This window comes from Triturus cristatus, chromosome 1_1 (assembly GCF_964204655.1).
Source record: "Triturus cristatus chromosome 1_1, aTriCri1.1, whole genome shotgun sequence".
In the NCBI taxonomy this organism is placed as follows: Eukaryota; Metazoa; Chordata; class Amphibia; order Caudata; family Salamandridae; genus Triturus; species Triturus cristatus.
The window spans coordinates 965676759-965694412 of record NC_140579.1 but is presented as its reverse complement, the minus strand read 5'-3'; the positions used below and the strand labels follow the sequence as shown (position 1 = coordinate 965694412).

Here is a 17654-nt window from a genome sequence, read left to right as displayed (position 1 = left end):
TTATCTTTAATCATTTGCCTGCTTATGTTATCCAAAATACTGTAACTTAGAGCACGTAGTTGAAAATAAACATTTTCGTGTCGCTGATTACTCATGTTGTGGACTGGTATGAGAATAAAAACGAAAGAGTATTCTTGATTCCCACTATTTCTGAGAGTACCCTAATTCGCTTGTTCTGGGTTGTCTAATCATTGGTGGCTTCGCTGTAGTACGGAGAACGAATGAGACACTGATGCTAGTCGGATAGGGGATCTGGGTACTGAGGTGAGTTTTTTGGTGCACCACAATTCACTGAGGTCCTGGTTTCCTGTGCATAGTTCTGTGCATGAGCAGAATCCCCGCAACATAGCGCACCTAACGTTTGGTCTTATATTCGTGTCACCTTAGTAGTAGTGCTTATATTTGTCCACAACACCCTCACTTCTGTTTCTGGTTGACAGACATGATGGATTAACCTACCTATATGGATAGATTATAGGTTCATTCAAGCTTGATAATTAAAAAGGTTTGCGTTTTGAATTACTGCCCTTTTTGTGCTACATTTATATATATTGTTTTTCTTCTGACGCCGATTGGGGTGCCCGACGATGGTATATCAGTAATCTTTGTGGTGAGTGCCGATGCAGCGTTCCCCTTTGAGCTTTTCTACTCTTGGGTTACATTTCCTGTAGTAAATGCGGATGATGAAACATTCCATACTTACACTCCCACTGCGATACCTGCGAATTAAACACCATATAGTACACAGGAGATTCCGATTTCAGCATGGCAGCATCGTATTTGGTTTAATGGCGCAATCCCTAACGCCGTAACTCCGGTTCGGTTAGGCCCCTTGTTTATCCCTGGGGCCACTTGGCCAGTCTTGGCTGGGTTAATACCACATCCACGTTATTTGCAAGCCCTAGTGGATGACGTACGTCAGCTACATACCGCCTTGGTAGCGGAACACAGGGCTTTAGTGCCATACGTCTCACGCAACCTCCAGTTGGGAGCACCTGGGGTTGCAACGCAACCAGTTGGACCGGCCGGGATGTCTATTAGTCCTGTCATGGTTAATTCGATAATGGGCAAGCGCCCCCAGAATAAGGACAATATGCCTTATTGGCTTGCGGAGAAATTTGACCAGCTGGAAGCAGTATTTCCTAATACGACTCCTGTTTTGCTAAAATAGCAAGTCTATTAAAGACGACCGTCCAGTTTTTCCTAAAAACAATTGGAAAAATAAAAAACAGGGTAAGCAGCAACAGAAACAAGGGTTGCGTCCTGCATCACCAATACCAGTGTCTACTGAACGCACATATAAGTTGCGCGATCGCGCAAGAATTAGGTCTCCTGATAGATTTCAGGTTCCTGATCAACGTTCTCCTCGTTCTTCACAGGAAACATCGGTCTCACAAGCCGGTGGAGGAGAACGCGGCAGAGGTCGGGGTGCCCCGCAGGGACATGAGCAGCCCAGCCCAGCTGATGGTAAAGGCAAGCAGGACGACTTTCCATGTCAACGCCCTCCGTTTCAGAAAAAGATAGTTGCTGCATTAACCGCAAGGTATGCCTCGGATAGTGAGAACACAGCTTCAGGACCTGACATGGGCGCTAACGCTGCTAGACTGTGCAGCAGAGGTTACAATACCGCGGCAAGCACTGCGTCTGTATCTGAAGGCAACGGCAACTGACACGTTCATCACAGTAGAAACTGCTGACACTAGAGTGGCTCCCCCTGACAGACTATATGAAATTGTCCTTTTAATTGAAGGTGACATACAACGTTCAATAAGAGGGATTTTTTGGGAAAATCTGACCTCTACATATGACATTTTGTTAGCGGAGGGGGCCTGGCCCCCACCTTTCGTTTTAGCCGCTCCGAGAGGGGAGGAGGTAATCCTCCCTAGTTTCGCACACACTGTGCCAAAGGAGCAGGCGCAGAGCTTTGCAGAAGAGTGAGCACTGGTGCTTGCACCGGCTTTGTACCGTACTCAGGTGGGATGGGATAAACTCTCGCCCAGACATGAGAATCCATTGCGGTCAATGCCACAGCCACAACCCCAATATCCCATGCGGCGAGAAGTGAAAGCTCCAGTTGCAGAAACCCTAGACCAATTGGAATATCAAGGTGTAATTGAAACATGTGTGTCACCCATGAATAATCCTCTTTTCACTGTAAACAAACCTGATGTGTCGTACCACCTAGTTTTGGATTATCGGCATTTGAACTCTCATTGTTGGACGTGCACAGTACAGAATACCCACAGTTCTGCCCTGGTTGATAGTCTTGTGAGAAAAAGGTTTAAGACCACACTTGACATTTCCAATGGATTTTATAGTCATAACCTGTCCTCTATTAGTAGTCAATGGACAGCCTTTACTTCTGGCGGCAAACAAAAACAGTTCAAGAGATTAGCCATGGGCTATAAAAACAGCCCAGTTGTCTTCGCCGCACGTGTTGTCTCTCTATTAGAGAGCATCGACCCTGATGCATACTTGTATGTTGATGATATTTATCTCACAGACGAATTACGGCCGCATCTGTGTCGCATTGACCGCATCATTGTCATGTTTGCGTACTTCGGTTACAAATTTTACTTTGCGAAATCACACAGTGTTGTTTTTGGGCTATGAGCTCAACAACGAAGAACGAGGTTTAGCACCTCACTTCCTGAAGAAATGCGCATGTTTGCGCGCTCCAACAACTACAATCTTTTGCTGACTTTTTTTAAATTTCGGGCGTACTTATATTCCTGATTATGCCCAGCGTATCAAGCCACTATATGCCTTGATGCAACCTACTTTTACCAAATCTTGCTGGCTTCCAGAACATTCAGCTATACTGCAATCTTTGCAGTCTGATCTTCTTGAATCAAAATACTTACTGACACTTGACACCCACACAAACCTGGTGATAAGACTTGTGCCAGGCGCAGTGGGTTTCTCATATTTGACATTTAATGAGGGAGTCCCTATTGTTTACAAGTCATACTTGTACACTTCGGCTGCAATGCGCTTTTCTACTGTTGAGAAAGTATTGACTGCTGTGCAGATGGCGATTCTAAAAGAGAGAGGGCTGTCGCAGGGGAAACTCATGTTGGTTGTCACACCGTATCCTGCCCTTGAGGCAGTGATGAGAGCCAGTGTACCGAATTCTAAGCTTTGCATCCACGTTGGATACAATGGGCCACTTCCTTGACGTCTCCGGATGTCCCGTTTATCTTTGATTCCTCATTGCAAACTCAGGAGTACTTACAGTATGAATTTGTTCATCCAGCTCCTCAGTCCATGCGCCCGCTTGAGGATTACCATTGTATCATTTACACTGACGTTCGGCGCAACCGGCAGCGGGATCTAAGCATGCTTATTCAGCGGCCTGCGCAATAGTGGTAGGTACCACGGTGAATGGCGAATTCAAGTCCGATGTCGTGCACACGCAGACATTAGGGGACTCTACCGCCCAGTTGGCAGAGCTACGTGCTCTGGTGCTTGCACTAGAGTTTGCTGATCCCCGTGTGACTACTCTTATTGTAAGTGACTCTTACTACTGTGTTCAGTCTTTCAATGACAATTTATTCTTTTGGACTCAGAATGAATATCGTGATTCCAAAGGTAGCACAATCAAACATAAAATGCTTTGGGTTCGAGTTGCAGAACTTAAAGAACGTCTGCCTCTCGTGAATGTAATTCATACTCTTGGTCACCAGCGCGTAGGAGTACACGCTGTTGGTAACAGTTTAGCTGATGAAGCAGCAAAAACAGCAGTGGCAACATATTTAGTAGCAGCGGCTACAAGATCCAAAAGTAAGATTGATGATGACATCTTGGCAGCTATTGCTGCAACAGAGAAGGGTGATAATTACCCTAGAGGTTTCCCTTCTAAATACTCTTATCATTTAAGTCCTGATAATGTTCCCTTTGTGAGAATTAACGACATTGGTGACAGATTGATTCCCAATGCGGAGCGCAGGCTTTCCTTGATAACAGCCGCACATGAAGGTATGGCCTCGGCACATGCAGGCCTTTCTGCGACTGTCACTATCTTGCAACAACGTTACTGGTGGCGCAGATTGCATAAACAGACTTGCGATTATGTCCTTACCTGTGACATCTGCCAGCAGATTAAGCCTTCGACTGCTGCGTGTCCACCTCAAACACAATTGTACATATCTAATAAACCACTTGGGTGTGTTTATTTAGATCACAGTGGTCCTTTCTCCTCTGATACTGCGTATAAGTTCATCTTAGTTGCAGTGGATTCGTGCACACGTTTTCTATGGGTTTAGCCACAAAGAAGTGCTGATGCTCGAACTGTCGTTAGGGATTTGCGTGTCTTTGTGGGAATTTTTGCATGTGGCACCCTCCATTCTGACCAGTGTCCGGCGTTCGCCTCTAAGGCGTACAAAGAAGCCATGAGGTCTTTGGGGGTCCAGGTCAAATTTTCGTCTCCATACCGTCCTGAGGGCAATTCTGTTGTGGAGCGAATGAACCGTGACTTAAAGCAATCCTTGACAGCTAGGGTTATAGGTACTGGAAGAAATTGGTTGGCCCATTTGTATAGCGTACAACGTGCACTTAATAATCTCCCTAGAAGGTCTCTGGGTGGGCGGACCCCATACGAAATGCTCTTTGGCATAAAAATGTTTGTCCTGGACCTTGATGATCTAGACATGGCGGCATCGGCCGCACCCTTTGACGTAGATGATCATTCTGTTGTGTTACAGAACCTACAAGAGGCTCGAGACAGTCTTGCAAAGGAGCACTTGCCCTCCGCAACTGATACTGCACTTCAGATTCCGGTAGTTGGCTGGCTACCTCGAGTTGGTGACCTGGTCCGTGAGAAGGTGGAGAACAAGAAGGAGTTCGGCCCCTCTTATAGTGCACCTGTTCCGGTGCTTGGCGTGCAGGGTACAAGAACAGTCATTTTACCTCCACTTCCTGGTCGCAAGGATAACAGTTACATCGCCATTGACAATGTCAAACTACAACGAGTGGCCGATTCTTCTTAGTATGACTCCAGCGGTCTCTTGTCAAGCAATGCTGAGAAATTCTGTTTTGGCCCCGGCAATTACGAACAGGCCTGACATTGCCATCGAGATGCATACAGTTACAAATCCATTGTTGAATCAACATGCTGATGTTCTCCATGATAATACTGACTATATCTATGTGTCATTGCCTGGTATGCAAACAAGTGCAGTTGACCAGTCACGTTTTTCATTTGACACTAACTCAACAACTTCGAGAGCCCCATTGAAAATTTCAATTTTTGCTGTTTGATTTAAGAGACATTTTTTAATTCCCCCTTGGACTTACATTTGGTTGGTGCTCATCTCTATTTTTTTGTTCATGTCGATTGGATTTGTATTGTCTTTTTTCATCTAGTGAATGGACATTATCTTACCGAAAGATCTGCAATTAGATTAATCGATGGAATTTTGGCGCCCGACTCCTCATCACACATCATGAAGAGGGACCAGACTTTTGTCAATATCACTGCCTGGCCTGTGTTAGATGGGATTGTATGGGGTGCTGTAAAATTTAAAATTCATGGCCCAACAGAGGTGATTAATGTCCCCGATGTACTTCGTGTTTCTATGGGGGACGTTGTGAAACAAAACATACACTCTGATGATTGGGATGTCCACGCCGTTGAGGCTCTTTTTTTTTATTTGAAATATTATGCTGCATTTGATGCTGAAGATTTGTACTTGGACTCAGCAAATTATGCAGAGTTATTTTGTTATCAACACTATGGCAATAATTTCCTGCATAAGGCAAATACATTTATAAATGTGGTTAATTATACGCAATGGGAACATTGCCCAGCTCCCATTGAAGGTTGTTTGAGCACTCGATTGAAAGAATTTACATATTTTACAGATTTTGGACGATCCAATCCTGAAGCCTTTTATTTCAAAATTAATACACAGTCCACTTCCAAAGTCAGCCTCACACACACTAAATTACTGTATTCAAAGTCTTTTATGTATCAATTAGCTATAGGGGACTATGAAGTGTGGAAAGATACAATTAATCTTAAATCTGTTTGGGGTTCTAAAAAATGGCAGGTGCAGGGAACAGAGACTTTACATCGTGCGTGCCTCATCCCGAACCACATGTTGTTTTTGAATTCTACTGTTTATCAAAACACTTGCTTTGGATTGGCTACTTCTAAAAAAATGAATGCCCCAACCATTCCTGATCTGGGTGCTTATCCTAACTGGGACAATCACACAGATATGTCCATTGATGATTTGCAGTCCTTCCTTACTAATACCTCCTTCAACATTTCCAGCATGGATCATGATGGATGGTTAATATGGCAAAAAAGTTCGGATTCATGCCAACATCGTTTTCTAGGTCTGACCCCAGGCTATACACAGGTTAGGGTGGAGCCCCGTTTTGACAACTCCCGTTCTGTTACTACCTATTCAGTAGGAAAATTATGTCAAAACTGGCTTAAAACTTTACACCTTAGCATCAGTTAAACTTCATTTGTCCCAATCAACTGACGATGTTGATTTAAATGACTTTGTTAGAGGCCCTGTTGGAGGCAGGTCCAAAAGATGGGTATATGCTATTTAACCAACATGTAAGAGCGGTGAGGGTCAGAACTCGTGTGCACAGGTGAGTAGTCAAAGTGATTATTTCTGGGGTGAATATTCAGAACAACTTTTAATGCTCACTTCTAATGATCCACCGTCCAAAGGTCATCTGACAAAAGATTCAATGTATCCAGAAGGAGCATACAATTAGTATAATTTTCTCCACAAATAGTTATCGAAGTCCATAAATAATCCAATTTCCAATGCAAGCTTCCTTGTTCACTTGTCTTTATTGACACTTATTCATCTCAGTTGACATTTGTTCCAATATCTTCACAATACAGATCAATCAGAAATTTCTATACAGCCAGCCTACGCGTTTCGTCCCCCATGGGACATCATCAGGGCTAAATTATTATCTTTTATTATTCTTATTTGGAGTTCCAATGCTGTGTTCCAACTTTATGCGACCTAAATTCTTATTCTTGAATAAATCTCAGTTACCTTAGGGCACAAGTTATAGTTTCTTCAGATAAGTATAACTATAACTGCTGAATTTCTATGGTTTTGTGCATGTACAATCTGAACGTAACTATAACGTCGATGTAACCTTTGCTTTTTCAGTGAATTTCTAGGTTTTTTTTAGGTCTCGGCTAGATAGCGCATGCGCTGTCTCAAAGAGATTTGTTGTGTTTAATCTATGGGCCTCAGCCCGCCCACAGGCTTCCCATTTGCCCGCTCCATTGTCTATCTCATATTCTTTGCCAAAATTTGTTCCTGGCCTGCATGATCATGCCTCTTCTTGTGTTTAGCCCACCACTTAGAGCATGGACCAAGTACTTGCAAACATCCACTGCTCCCATTTTTACGACCATTTTAGGATCTACTTTTTTCTTTCTTTTTCAGCACACTTAACAGTGCTTATGCTTTTACCAGCTCTGTCTCCTCCCACCAACCTCATAACATATCCACAGATCAACCCCTTCCCGTCTCTCCTTTTACCTTCATTGCTGCCTTCTGTTTCCCCACCTCCTCTCTACTGTCTCTGCTTGCTCCCTTACACCTCTCGGTGCTTGCCCCGTCCACAAATCCCCTCTCCCTGACCCTGTCACTGCTTAAACCTCCATTGTAGTCTGTTTTGTTCTAGTGAGTGGTAGTGCTCTGCCTTTTAATGTCATGTTAGTATATAGCTGACGTGCTGATTGGAGCATGTGTGCACGGCTGCTATTACCTGGCATATGCGTAGTCTTATTTATTTAGTTTATATTCCACATATGTGGATATTAGGTGTGTGTGCGTGTTTACACCATATGCAGTAGTTCGGCTATTGTGTTTATACCTGGAAAATCAGGACTCAGGTGAAACAGATATGTGTTTTTACAGGGCATGTCAGAGCTTCTTAAGTACCTGTGTCTTCTGCTGTAATAGCATAGCCATGTTTCTCCTGTGCGAAATTAATGAACTGTTCATGTCTCACCTTGTTGCTTCTCATTTCATAGGGTGGGACTCTATTCTTTCGAATTTTTCCCATCGGAACACTTTCTTACTTTTTCCACATTCACCAGTGAAGTGTTTCCGTGCGCCTTTGTTGCTTAACTTGATTTCTCTTCAAAGGAGCCAGGCTGAGTCTTGGTGTCATAAGGGTTTGCCTGTTCCTCACTGTCCACGGCAAAAGTAGTCCTTTTAATTTGGTTGCTGATGCGATGTATTTCCTCATGTTCACTACTGTAAACCATCCCAACACTGTGATTATTTCTGTTTTTTGGTGCAGTTTTATAAAGCCCCAACACAACCCGTGCTTTACATTAGCACTAGTTACTTTTTTGTGCAGTTTTATATAGCGTCATAAACACTCGGAGGTATTGAAGCGCTTTACATTAGCACCAGTTTCTTTACACGAGGACATGTGGACATTAAGTGCTTTGCCCAGAATCAAGGCTGTTAAGCCAACGCCAAAACTCAAACTCGGTTTCCCAGCTCTATAGTCAGCAGCTGTGGGCCTTATGCTACATCCTCTCTGTTGGACTTGGCCCTTTTTGCAGGGTCATCCCTGAACATTTTTTGCCTTCCTCCTGTATTTTTTCTGACCTTTTGGTGGCTGTTTTATGACTCTGGGCATTTTACCACTGCTAATCAGTGCTAAAGTGCATATGCTCTCCTTATTGTAAATTGATCTATGGATTAGTGATTCCATGATTGGCTGGTTTGGTTTACTTGTCAGACCCCAGTACAGTGCACTGAGTGTGCCCAGGGCTTGTAAATCCAAATGCTGCTGGTGGGCTTGCAGCACTGGTTGTGCCACCCACAGAAACAGCCTGTAAAAGTGTGTCTCAGGTCTGCCATTGCAGAGCCTGTGTGCAGTCTGGTACTGCCATGTTGACTGGGCAAGTGCACCCACTTCCCAGTCCCTAAACCGTCCCTTTTCTTCATATCAGACACACATATGGTAGGCCGAAGGGCAGAGTGCATTGTAAGTATAAGGTAGGACATGCCCTGGTGTGTGTGGCATGTCCTAATACTGAATTACAGCCATTTTCTTTTTTCACTATTGCAAGGCTACCTGTTCCCCATAGGCCAGAATGGGCAGTTTGGTAGGTAGAAATTCTACTTTAGTATGCCTGACCTCAGAATGATAAAATGCATCTTTTAGTGAAGTTGGTTTTAACATTCTGTGTTTGAAAATACCACTTTTAGAAAGTAGGTATTTTCTTGTCAAACCATCCAAGCCTGCCTCTGCTAGGTTGTGTATTCCTTGTCTGGAGTTTGAGTGACAGGGGCTGGGGGATTCCAGGAGACAGGGTGAGTCAGCACAGGGCTGAATAGAGACATCTGCATGTAGATGGGTGGGAGGAGTTGCACCTGGGACCTGAATAGGGTTGTGCCTTCCCTCCACAATGCTGGCTCCACCTCCTGTGGTGCGTCTGATGTCCCTGGCCTACACTGTGAAAGGAAAGGAAAAGTCATGTAAACAAAGTGATCCAGGACTGACCAGAACTGGTTTGGACTAGGCAAAGGCCTCCCAGAGAAACTGTGTATAAAAAGGGGGACCCAGACCCCAGAACTTTAGATCACTTTTGGGAAACAAGAAGAAACCTTTGCTGAGGAGAGGAACCAGAGAAACCGAGGAAGAGACTATCCCTAAGCTGAGTGTTGTTTGGGGCATTGACCTGCAGTGGTTGCGTGACTGCCAAAGAAAGGAGAGAGGAACTCTGTGTGCACTTTCATCAACTTGTGAAGGATCTCCAAGGGCTTGAGATAGAGCTTGCCTCCTGCTGAAGTCTGAGGGACAACAGACTTCACCAACCAGCTCCCCAAGAGTCTTTTGGAAGTTCCTGCTGCTGTGCTGGGCTTTCTGAGGGACTGCATGTCGCAGGGAGCTGGAAGCGCGACGCACGAAGAAGAAGCATGTCGCCGAACTGCTGCGGGGATTCTGCTCATGCACAGAACTATGCACAGGAAATCAGGACCTCAGTAAATTGTGGTGTATCAAAAAACTCACTTCAGTACCCAAAACCCCTATCCGACTAGCATTAGTGTCTCATTCGTTCTCCCTACTACAGCGAAGCTACCAATGAATAGACAACCCAGAACAAGCGACTTAGGGTACTCTCAGGAATGGTGGGAATCAAGAACACTCTTTCATTTTTATTCTCAAACCAGTCCACAACATGAGTAATCAGAGACACGAACAAGTTTAAAATGTTTATTTTTAACTACGTGCTCTAAGAAGCAGTAGTTTGGCTAACATAAGCAGGCACGTGATTAAAGATAAAACAATCATCATTATTACAATTCCATAAAACACAAAGGGAGAAATCATGTTATAATGATAGTGGAAACAGGTTGTATAGCACCTTGTGTACCACCCCCCTGGCTAGGAGCTAGGTTTTATAATAATAGAAGATCTCTAGGTTTGAATGGGGAACCCCATACCTCCAAGATCAGTTGAGATGAATCACATCACAGGATCAGCAACGCTCTCTGTAGTTGGAAAGGTTTTCCTCCGAGTGCCAGAATCATGCATGCAATATTAAAGGCACCCGAGTTCCAGATATTTTGCAGCTGTGTGCAAGTTGTGCCTAGAGCGTGGGCCGATCAACCTGAATCAACAGCATATATTGTTATTTGACCTTGAAGACTTCTGCACACAGTGTACAGACTAAGGTCGCGATGTAAGTCTTGGGATGTGAGAAACAGACCGTTCTCATGCGAAGAAAAGCAAGCAGTTTAACTTACAATAACAGTTACATGTAGTGTCGTGTGCAAAGGCGGCCAAGTGGCAAAATGGTGTTTAAACTTCTAATACGCTTACGCTAACATAGCAATGTGTGCAAGCAGAACCCTGTCTTCACTACACCCTCCCCTGATTGGACCACAAACAAAAGGGAAGCAATTTAGGAACGTAGAGTTCATGTTTGAGTGAGACAGAACCAAGTTCATATTTTGCCAAACCGGATAATTGGAAGTGATGAGTTTGAAAATGTGAGGTAAAAAATTAAAACACCATGAAGGGGTGGTATACTGCCCACCCTGGAGAGGGAAAAAATAGTAAAAACATTTGATTACAGTACGCGTTGAAGATGGACAACTGCCAATTTCAAACCATCAGCGTATAGGCACAGTATGTTGCAACAGCCTCTAAGAGGAAGTCATTGTTATCATCAGCAAAGGATTCAGCCATCCAATTTAATAAAGTAAACGAATATACATGTTCTTCGATAGCTGGAGCCTCTAACACCATCAGAAGACAACTTGCGTGTTCTTCGAGGTAACTTCGTGGCAGGAAATCATGTGCCGCTGCACATATATCTCAATTCCCTAGAACTCCATGCGCAGCCGTGCAGGCTTTAATCCCGATACCAGAACACTCCAACTCATGAGCCACTAAGGGACTCATCAGTCGATCATAATCCGGGGCAGGAGACGCCGTATTGGAGAGACACAAATCCAGAGCCCATTCAAATGAGCAATCCAGGCAATGGAACACAGGTTGCACATAGGTTACACTCAAAGTGGCCAGAGGTAGCGTTCCATAGTATTCAAGCATCCGGTTGCGAAGCTTGAACAGCCGGGGTAGGCTGTCTTGTGACACAGATTGTGCAGCCATTTCGGAGCAAACAAATTAACAGCAACACACCGGCAGCCAACGCGAGAATTAATGGTAACCCGCCGAAGATGCTGGAAAAAATAGAATGAAAAAATGCCGATATCACATCAAATATTGTTTGGAACGAGGTCACAAGGCCGGAGCCCACAACTTTGAAAAAATGTGAAAAAAAATAATAGAGGTTTCTTAATGTAAGATGGTGGATTTCCCACAGATTAATTTAGGATGCGTCTATTCTTCATTTAAGCTATGCCTTATTTTATATGTCGTTACCGGAAGGTGACATTTTGAAAAAAGTTACCGAATATTTTTTAGCCACGCCTTTGACCCAGCCTCAAAGCTCACTTACACCTCCCCTCTTTGCACGTTACAGTTCCCATAAAGTTTCTTAATGCACTTAGGAGATATATATATCACCAAAAAACTCCTCCGAATGAAAGAGCAGAAGCCATGTAGGGGAAACCATGGAAGCATCTTTATTCAATAAATGGCGGTGAATGCATTTTGGTCTAACCGGCCTTCTTCAGCGCCTGCAATGTTCAGGAGGCTTCCAACTCTGCACTATATATGTCCTGCCACGTTTACAATTGGTGAACACCGGCTCCGCCCCTCAGGTATTTGCTCACCATTCACAGTTAACAGGTGTGTTGTGGACTGCAACTCCCAGCATACATTTCTTTCCCAGGTAGGTGGTGAATAGGGTTAGTTTGATAATGTCCCTGTGGTTATGCTGGATGCAGGATATTCCACGGTGTTTTATGCTGCCAATTTCCTGTTAGATTAAAATTAAGATGCCTCCTCGGGTCCCCAGGACCGCTTCAGCCCCTGAGTTCAGGATTTCTTTAGGCGGGGGCAGGAATGGCAATGCATCCCATCCTGCGTGGAGTTAATAACTTCAATGCGACCGCCCTATCTTCTCCCGCACTCCAAGGCGGGCCTGGACCAATCCAATCCCTTGGCAACTATTTTTGAACTGCCGAAGCAGTAGCCAGTAGTGTCCCGGCCAACTTGTGAAGCAGGGGCCTCTGTACCGTGTCTCTGGCTGACGCGCATAACATCACCAAGAAACTCCTCCGAATGAAAGAGCAGAAGCCACGTAGGGGAAATCATGGAAGCATCTTTATTCAATACATGGTGGTGAATGCATTTCGGCCTAACCGGCCTTCTTCAGCGCCTGCAATGTTCAGGAGGATTCCAACTCCGCACTATATATGTCCTGCCACGTTTACAATTGGTGAATGCCCGCTCCGCTCCTCAGGTATTTGCTAACCATTCACAGTTCACAGGTGTGTTGTGGACTGCAACTCCCAGGTTTCATTTCTTTCCCAGGTAGGAGGTGCATAGGGTTTGTTTGATAATGTCCCTGTGGTTATGCGGAATGCAGGATATTCCACGGTGTTTTATGCAGGCAATTCCATACATATATTACCTACTGGCGGTCGCCAGTAGGTAGTTATAGTTAGGACCACGTTTCCATAGGAAATCCGCAACATTCTATTTGGAATAACTTTTGCGCCGGTCGACGAATCCTCGCGAATTTTTCAAAATAGGTGGGGCGCTACGCTCCGCTCCTACCCTGAAAGTCTCGGGGGGATTCGTCAAGCGGGGGCTGAGATAAAAGGGGGGTCCCAAAACGCGTTTTTCCCATGCATTTTTCCATAGGACCTTTAGACACAGCTACAGCCCGAACGGCTGAACAGAATTACTTGAAATTTGGCAGAGAGGTAGTCCTCAGGTCAAGGAAGTGCCTTTTGTAGGTTTGGTGTAAATCTGTTCAGTAGATTCAGAGAAAATAGCCTTTAAATCAATATATATATCTGAGCCAGCTTACGGTGCGCTTACGGTGCGCTTACCGTACGCGTACGGTGGCGTGCGCGAGCGCGATTCTGATTGGCTGTTAGATCTTAGTAAACATTCGAATCGGTCGAAACCAGGAAGCGGCGGCCGCCATTTCGTGTGTTTCACTCAGAAAAAAAAGGGTGATATCTTGAAAAGGGGGCAAGGGAGAGAGTTACAGACCCCTTAACATTTGTAAAGGGGTCAAAGAAGGACAGAAAAGTACAAAGAAAACATTTATTGATTTTAAAAAAAATCGCGGGGTACGCGTACGGTAAGCTCAACGTACGCGCACGGTACAAAAAAAAAGAAATTAAATTCAGATTTAAGAGTTTAGATATTAGGGGGCTCTAAAAAGAGCCGTTGTGTTTATGAAGTGATTTGATTTTTTTAGTGGTACCTACAAGTAAGTACCGATGCAGAGTCTAAGGTTCAAGAGGAAGACTCTGTTCCCTTCATCATTGAAGTGCACACCATCTCCTCTATAAATGTCTTGCATGTCGTAACGCAAGTTGTTGTGGTAAATGGAACCCATACCATAGTCTCTGAGGAAAGCAGAAACAGATTTGTTGACGTGCTTTCTTGCTTTGTCAATCTGCGGACAAAAATGATTGGACCAGTTCCATTTTTGCCTTTGGCATATGTTAGAAAAGACAAAGGCAGTTTTAGGGAAAAGTGAAAACAGTTGTGCAAAGGTGTCCTTCATAAGCATTTCCAGACCTACCCCAGTCAAAGTGCCTAGGTCATTGCCACCACAGTGCACTATTATGAGGTCAGGGTGTTGGATTTGCATGAAGGATTTCACCAATGGCATCAATTGGTGCCACTTTAACCCTCTCTGACCAATCCATTTAATGTCTACATTTGGCAAAGCAAGGTCTCTCACCATATCTGTTTTCTCTGCATACTTTTCACTCCAGAAGACATAGCTGTGCCCTACAATCCACACTGTGAACATCTTCAAAGGAGAAATGGATGCACTCAGGAGGTGTAATTCAGTAGAATGGTAAAAAGAAATGAAAGACAGTTTGGAAATGGAGGCATACATATTTTTTTTATAAAAAAAAGAACTGATTGGCTGTTTCATACCATTCTAGAATAAAAACTAGGCTGTATGTGTAAATTAATAGAAGCATGTTTTGTATTGGTACAGAAAAATGTGTTACCAAAGAACAGTACTATGGATTTGCTGTTAGGTTTGAAAAGTCAAGCACTCTTGCTCTGTGGAATTGAAACATTGTTTGGTGAACTTCTGACCTAACTCCACACAGCAGTGTTCCATGAGCTGTTGCTATGGTAGCAGGCAGAAGTCAAGTTGGGGGAAGGGTACTTTTGGAAAAGGGTTGGGTTTTCAACCAATAGAAATGTGTGATTACATTTGAAAAAAAGGGGGAAGCACTGAGATTTGAAATTAACATGTATATGTGTGGAAAAAGAAAGGGAAAGTTTGCCATTATCTGGTTCTGCTGAGAGGAGAGAGGTGTAAAGAACAGAGATCCTGGCTCTGATAATCTGCTGTTTGAGTGCCACATTTCTTTCACAACTAACTAATTTTAAAGGTGAGTTTAGAGTTTGAGAGGGGATGTATATGGTAAATTAAGAAATGAATAATAGAAATGGAATTCCTTTTGTTGAAGTTGTGTTTATCATTTTCTGTTTTGGGAGAAATTTAAATGTGAGGAACATGTAAAATAATATGGACTATGTTTTCACGATAAATTAAGGTGTACTGGTAAAAATAAGGAATACTTTAAGGGTTTCAGGTTGCACTCAGTAATGCAAATACATACAGCATCAGTAAGGCTGGTTGCCCTTGCTGGAGTGTAGGCAGTCACCCAGGTTACAAATGGTGCTGGTTTGAAAAAGCAGTTTGGACATGTGCTGTTTTCAGAATCTGAAAAGTGGATTCATTATGTGTCAGTCTGTAAAAGTGTTTATCACTTGCCAAAAAAAAGAGTAGTAAGTGTGCTTTCAAATTGGCAAAGAAATTTCGTTTTGTGACTAATATGAAAACATGACTCTGTGTGCAAAGAGGAATTACAGGCAGAGATTTATTGCGTATTGCTCTGGTGATTTCACAGTTGCATTAGATGGAAAGGGGGAGCCATTTTTTTTGTGTAGAAGCAGACTCTTAGCACACACCCAGCTGCTTATCCTCTGGAATCATGCACAGTATTCACAACCGAGTGGGGTTTGAGGTTTCAGTCAGTAATGCAAATACATACAGCATCAGTAAGGCTGGTTGCCCTTGCTGGAGTGTAGTCAGTCACCCAGGTTACACATGGTGCTGGTCTGAAAAAGCAGTTTGGACATGTGCTTTTTTATGAATCTGAAAAGTGGATTCAAAATGTGTCAGTCTGTAAAAGTGTTTATCACTTGCCAAAAAAAAGAGTAGTAAGTGTGCTTTCAAATTGGCAAAGAAATTTCGTTTTGTGACTAATATGAAAACATGACTCTGTGTGCAAAGAGGAATTACAGGCAGAGATTTATTGCGTATTGCTCTGGTGATTTCACAGTTGCATTAGATGGAAAGGGTGAGCCATTTTTTTTGTGTAGAAGCAGACTCTTAGCACACACCCAGCTGCTTATCCTCTGGTATCATGCACAGTATTCACAACCGAGTGGGGTTTGAGGTTTCAGTCAGTAATGCAAATACATTTAGCATCACTAAGGCTGGTTGCCCTTGCTGGAGTGTAGTCAGTCACCCAGGTTACACATGGTGCTGGTCTGAAAAAGCAGTTTGGACATGTGCTTTTTTAAGAATCTGAAAAGTGGATTCAAAATGTGTCAGTCTGTAAAAGTGTTTATCACTTGCCAAAAAAAAGACTAGTAAGTGTGCTTTCAAAATGGCAAAGAAATTTCGTTTTGTGACTAATGTAAAAACATGACTCTGTGTGCAAAAAGGAATTACAGGCAGAGATTTATTGTGTATTGCTCTGGTGATTTCACAGTTGCATTAGATGGAAAGGGGGAGCCATTTTTTGGTGCAGAAGCAGACTCTTAGCACACACCCAGCTGCTTATCCTGTGGAATCATGCACAGTATTCACAACCGAGTGGGGTTTGAGGTTTCAGTCAGTAATGCAAATACATTCAGCATCACTAAGGCTGGTTGCCCTTGCTGGAGTGTACTCAGTCACCCAGGTTACACATGGTGCTGGTCTGAAAAAAGCAGTTTGGACATGTGCTTTTATCAGAATCTGAAAAGTGGATTCATAATGTGTCAGTCTGTAAAAGTGTTTATAACTTGCCAAAAAAAAGAGTAGTAAGTGTGCTTTCAAATTGGCAAAGAAATTTCGTTTTCTGACTAATATGAAAACATGACTCTGTGTGCAAAGAGGAATTACAGGCAGAGATTTATTGCGTATTGCTCTGGTGATTTCACAGTTGCATTAGATGTAAAGGGGGAGCTATTTTTTTATGCAGAAGCAGACTCTTAGCACACAGCCAGCTGCATATCATGTGGAATCATGCATAGTATTCACAACCGAGTGGGGTTTGAGGTTGCAGTCAGTAATGCAAATACATTCAGCATCACTAAGGCTGGTTGCCCTTGCTGAAGTGTAGTCAGTCACCCAGGTTACACATGGTGCTGGTCTCAGAAATGGAACCAGATGTATTGTGGAGTTATTTGAGATATATTTTTGTGATTATACTTCTGAAACAAAAATGTCAGACGGTATTTTAAAGAAATAAGTTTTGATATTAGATGATATTTTTTAAGAATATTATGCATTTCTATAAAGTTATGTTTATGCAAAAAGAGATTGTGGGCTTTTTTAAAACAATCTTTGAGATTGTTAATTTTTTTTTTGCCCGCTGTTAAATGATGAATGCAATTGCTTTCACAATTTATAGTGAAATGCAATATATTCTGAAAACAGCAAAAAAAAGGCAATTTTTTTTTTTGAAAAATATGTAAATATGTGTACTGTATTATAAAATGTTTTATTAAATATTAATACTTTTTTCTTTTTTTTCAGATTGAGATAGAAAATTTTCGAAAACTAGAACCATTTTTAAAGCAATTAAAATGAAATTTAAATTAATAAATATTTTTTTGAGTGGGTATGGTAAGTCAAAAATTTCATGGTCCCTTTTTTCCACTTCTCCACAATCACATTTTCAGTTTTTCATTGTAGTCTCTCAAGGACCTTGTAATGTGATAATTGATTTTTAGTGTTT

At 42.9% G+C, this 17654-nt stretch overlaps 1 pseudogene; it reads left to right on the top strand.

Moving 5' to 3' along the window:
• The window catches only part of LOC146871398 (SWI/SNF-related matrix-associated actin-dependent regulator of chromatin subfamily D member 2-like), a 626025-nt pseudogene that overhangs the window by 380798 nt on the left and 227573 nt on the right, over positions 1-17654 (top strand).